We start from the raw sequence: 6,000 nt of genomic DNA, 5'->3' as shown, positions 1-6,000 counted from the left end.
CCAATGGCCCTGCCCAAAAACACCTTGCTGAGCATCCCAGCACAGCTCAGGCACTGCCTGCCCACACATACAGGAGAAGCTGAATGAAGCCCTGTGGGAAGTGGGAGGGAGGGAGTATGCCACATTATCACACCCAAACTGCAGCTGCTGTAATAGCACAGTCAATGCTCCCATTTCTTAGAGGGTGCCGTTCTCAGTCTTAATTACAAAACAAAAAAATAATATGATCCTCTTACTGTATGTCTTTCTTCACCCTCTCATCTGCTCTGGTGTTTTAAATACCCAAGTTTTAGTTAGAAACAGATGCCTCAGCTTTAGCATCCTCTTGCAATGGCTTAGTACTCTAGGTAAGACCAAAGACAGAGGAAAAATGCGCTACGCTGTGCACAACTTCTGAGCAAATGGACTTGAATATTCATTAAACAACATTTAATTTAAACACCCAAACCCTAAAAGCAGCAACATATGGGCCTGTTTTATTTTACATAAGCTGAATAGGAGGTTGTGCCATTAGTTTCTGCAGACATAATGTTCATTACAAATGAAGTATGTTTTCCTTTAGGGAATGCACCATCATTTCTGTAGTGTTGTCATTCCCCCAAAAGGTTCAGTATACTTACCATATGAAGTACTATTCTTGGCAATGTGCTTCCAAAATGTAAACAAAACTCCCATAGATTTTCATCGACAAGGGGAACCTGAGGCAAATTAAATTCCTTAATAAGAAACAAACAATGAAAAGAGCCTTCCCTTTTCAGTATTTTACCATATTTAAAAGACTATCTTGACTTCATAGTTTGGTACATAGGTTTTTCTCCTACTCTTTGTGATGGAACATTTTTGCATAACTGTGTGATACGTGGTTCTACAGTCCTCTGCTGGCTAAAGGATTACTTGCACAATCCCTTTCTGAATCTAGTTGTCTTCTTGTATGTGCCTTTACTAAAAAGCAAGATATTTGCTCTTGAAGTTTGCATAGATTAAAAATGGCTGGATAAAAACATTTTGATTACTCAGCAAGGTCCATGAAAAAATTTTGTACATGCTCCTGCACTTCATATCCCAAGATAGCTACTTAAGCGGTAAAACAATTAAAAAAAAAGAAAATTAAAAAAAAAATCTGGGAGAACTAAGCTGAACTAAGCAAGAGAAGATTCACTACAAAAGAAATTATTTTGTATCTTTGCTAAATATTACAGTTATAATGTAGGACTGAAGAAGTGTAGAATCTTGATACACGTGGGAAGTCTATCCCCTTTCATCCACATAACAGCAATATAAAATGCTTTGCAAACTTCCCTTCACCCTGCAGACAGCACCCTCACATTTCTGCCAGGTTTTTTTGGCACTTGTACCCACAGGAGTTCCAGTGGAGCACTGATGAACCACTAGGAAAGAGAGTGATAAATAAATTGCTTTGTATGAACTTTGTGATTATTATCCTTCTTACAGGGTCTATGGGAACATAAAGATAGAAAAAGCACCTGCAGGCAGAACAAATAAAAGAAACAAAAAGCCACTGGGTCCATATGCAACAGGCAGCTTGAACAGAGACAAGATATTCTCTTGGCTAAGCAGGCTTGTAGGTTAAAGAAACCTCAGGAGTCTTTAAGGGCACAGAAAAAGATCAAAGATTGAAGAACTAACTAGCTTCCCCACTTCTAAAACATGAAAATCAGAAGTAATCACACAAAGTATTTAAAGGACAAGGTGTTTATGCTATGGGCCAATGAACTTTGCTACTGAACATGGGGATCCAAGTTATAAACCTTAGAGAAGCATGCCCCTAGTTAGGCAGCCAGATATGGGAACGGCTCAGTTGTGAGACTAAAAGGGTACAAAATTATGTTTATCTATCATCACTGACAAGAGTTCATCCCCACACAGTAAGTCTGGAATGTTCCAGTGTTCCCACTTCACACACAGCACAGAGGAATAAAGTAGCAGGATTATTTTAAGTACCTCACTCTTTTAAAGGCATAAGTGCAAATATACTTCTGTACAAATACATAGAATAGGCTATTTCAGTTGGAAGGGAACTACAATTATCATTCTGTCCAATGATCTGACTGAGTCAGGGCTGCCCTTAAAGCAGATATGAAGGGCATTGCCCAGGGAATTGTAAGGTCATCCAGTGACATCCTGCCAGGTCTGTAGGAGCGCCTCACTTGTCTTCAGCAGGACAGGGTTTTCTAAGGAGGCTCCCCCCCTCTGTCTGTGCAGCACACCATGTTAAAGCTCCTGTGAAACATTTTTTACTCTTACACTGAGGCTTTCACCCAGGTCATCAGACACTTCATACCAGCAAAGTATTGCCAGGAGCCAAAACACTGTCAAACCAAAATATTCACCATGCTGAGGGGAGATTATTTTTTTTCAAAAGCACAAGTCAGAGTGACAAGAGGCAATTAATAGGCATTAACACAAACGAAGATTTTCACGTTTAATAAAAATGAAAAAAAAATGCATATTGCACTTAGTGTTTAATGACAGATGTTTATTTTTCAGCATTTCTTTGACTCTGGACAATTCAATTTCACTCTGTTTTCTGTGGTTTATGCATGAGTACAGTCCTTCAGTGCTTGTTTTTTTACAAGCATGGTGCAGTTCAATGCTAGGAATAATCCTCAGTTTAATTAACTCCTCAAAAACATACAAGTTTAGTATTAGTGTGTGAATAGGAAGCAGCCTCTCCCAGTCCTAGGTCCCTACATGATTTTTTCCTTTTGTAATGCCCTGAAGTAGGGCCTCAATCAACCTCTCTACAATAACTGGAATTGATCAATTAAAATAAATACTTCAAACATAAAATCTCTCAGCTCTCATATTTTCTGACATCTTTCTACTTGCCTGAAAAAACAAAACAAAAACTTAATTTCACCTCTTGTCTGTGGCAGGATCCATCACAGTATGAAGAGAACAGGGAAACAAGCTATGCAAGAACTATTGACCAACATTTAAGGAATTCAACTGTTTCCACTCTTTTAATTTAAAAGCATTAAGCTGTTTTGATTGTTATTTTTACATTGGGTGTTAAACCAGACAGAAAACATTGAAAAAGCAAAATGTCAGTCCCAATTTTCTACTTACAGCCAGCACTGTGCAGGAGATATAGATCTGAGGTCATCTGTCACAGAAAAGTTTTATTATCAGAGATTGAAACCTGTTATCAAATCAACACAAATGATGCCTGGCTTAACAAACAGGCTAGTAAAAATTGACAGAAAATGATAGCAGGGTAGCAGCTCCAGTACAATCAAATCAGATCATCATGAAAGGCAGCGAAGCATGTTTCTCCTAATGGGGGTCAGTGTGCAGCCTGGCCAGCTTCATTAAATAACAGCTGTATTTTAACCCAGTGAACACAAGTACAAACTGTTATCATCCACCCCAGTGAAGCACTGCACTCATCGTTTTGGCTGGTTGTGCAACAACTACAATGTTAGGAGAAGGCACAGGTGCTCTGAACCCTCTGCCCCAGCACATTGCTGGACTTTGCCTAAGATCTGTGTATGAACAGCAGCCACAGAAAGAAGATGGAGCTCTGTCAGAAGCACTGGCTGCCAATGGCCAGCTGTAGGAATCACGGTTACCACACAGGATGTCTTTTAGTCATTTCTGCAGCTGCTTCATTAGCCACAGTCCTTACAGAGAGGAATAAATTAAGAGGAAATTTATGGTATTCAAGATGTGGACGAAATTTCCCAGCATATATTTTTAAGACGTAACAAGAATTCAAAAATGTTAGCAACAAACTCAAGTTTCCATTTAATCCCTTCATAATAAAAGTGTCCAAAGACATGAATATACTTAGATGTGCCTACTCCTGACACTGATTTGTGAAAGTTTACTTATCAGACAATTTACCTGCTCAGATGCAATTTGACCAGCATTCATACAAAAAATAACTACTTTTATCTCATCTCTTAGCAGTACCAAAAACCCCATCCAAAAAAAGGTTCACTAGATCTTGTTTTGCTCAAATAGAAACACATGAGCAGGAAATATTCACAACAGATATTTCAAACTTATTATATTAATCTAGTATCATCAATAGCTGTTACTGGACGTTCTATTTCCTTTCTGTAAGAAACCAATGACATTAAAATGAATTTTTTATAGGAACTGACGAAAATAATATTAGCAAGTTAATTTCTTCTGACTGCTGCAAACAGATTTGATAGTGACCTATATACTTCAGTCCTTAAATGACACATTTTCTGTCAATGGAAAGAACTCACATTGCTCATTCAGCTGACTGTTGGGACTGCAGTCTTCTCAAAGCACACTATGCCTCATTTATTTCAAGCCACTGTTGGTCAGCTTCATTTCTTCCCTTCAGTATTTCTTGTCAAACTTGTTACAAGCTGGTCCCTAGAAAAAACCACCTCACTGCACCCAGGTGGTGCCAAATTTTACCCTTATCAAAGCGCTCTTTTTCTCTGCAGCCAGGACCATAATCTCTACTGCTATACAATTTTGATTCCTTCCTACAGGAAAACACCAACATTTTCTGTGTGTGCAACTCCAACAAGCCCTGGCCATTGTAAACAGTGATTACAAGTCTTTCCACATATATAAATTTGAGATTGCTTGCCACCTGATTAATTTAGAAGTTGTTCTCCAAAATTCCTTCATCTTCTAATCCAGATTCCAGACTGTCGTTAAATAGATAAAATTGGGATCCTAAAATATGAGGGCCAGGCCAAGCAGGCAACAGTGACAAAGCTACTATCTCTAAATGATGGGATGTGCCAAGTTCAGCAGGAAATAAAAGGGTTCCTTCCACACACAGTAGGGAAAAAACACTCCAGTTCCACTTAATTGTTTTACCTCCCACAGGAAAGGGGATTAACCTAGTGTTCACAGCATGACATGTGCATTAAACCACTGAATTACAGAAAACCTCACCTTGCTCACCTCACCTCAAGCTACACCTTGCTTAGACTGGAGTGCAGAAGCAAACACTGGCAGATCAAACCCACAACTGCTGAAGCACGATGATTGCAATAATATGGCACCAAGCTGTAACCATTTCAATCCATCTGCTTTGCAGTGTTACTGTACTACCCACATAAACAAATCTGTATTAAATAAAATGTTAAGACATTACAAAGCTGAGAAAGAAAACCTTCAGTACTCAAATTCCAGAAACAATTTCTTCTGGAGGCAGACATTACCCCCAGAACAGTACTGTTAACTATGTAAACTCAAAACATCAATCCCACACAAGGCACTGTGCCACATACCTTTATGCAAGCACTTATTTACAGATCCTTTCTTGATTGCATAGCATTAAGGTAAGGAGGCTTCTGAAAAGAGCAACTAGAATTTGTGCCAGCAGACTAGAGCTTTCAAGTAGTAAACACTTGGAAAACACTAACTCTACAGTCTTCACTGAAACAGATGGTTTCCATTGAATTCATACCAAGAGTGAAACAAGCATATCACTTGACTTCCCAGCTCCTTCACACAACTATTTTTAATGCCTGTCTTCAAAGAAATTGACCTCTTTGGCAGGGGACAATTTGGCCTCCTTTCAGCCTATTCTATGAAAAATTGCTGGGTGTCTTCCTTGTATTTGTATTGCTGTGTTCACACCACCCCCTAGTGATTGTTCAATCACACTAAACAGTGTCACTTCTCTCTCCTCTCATGCTGAGCATTATATATGGGAAAGGGTTACTGCATACAGCACCACAGCTGTATGAGCTGTACAGCTAACAGTGTGATGCTGCTGAACACAGACAGCAACCCCACCAGCTCAAGACTTGAACTGAAGGTACTACAAGAGGCATCAAGTGCTTCATCTATACTCAGCACATCCTGTACAACATCCCCTTTCAAACCCTTTAACAGCTCTTAGCTGTGGTAGCCCTGGTTTTCTCCCTCAAACACTGAAAGCACTTTACCTGTTTGACAATGTGCTGCCCAGTAAAAAGGTAGTGCAACTCAAAACCAATGCATTTAGGTAAAATGTCAGAGCCTTATTCAACACAG

The sequence above is a fragment of the Zonotrichia leucophrys genome, chromosome 6, assembly GCF_028769735.1.
Source record: "Zonotrichia leucophrys gambelii isolate GWCS_2022_RI chromosome 6, RI_Zleu_2.0, whole genome shotgun sequence".
In the NCBI taxonomy this organism is placed as follows: domain Eukaryota; kingdom Metazoa; phylum Chordata; class Aves; order Passeriformes; family Passerellidae; genus Zonotrichia; species Zonotrichia leucophrys.
Note: the sequence above shows the minus strand (reverse complement) of the source record.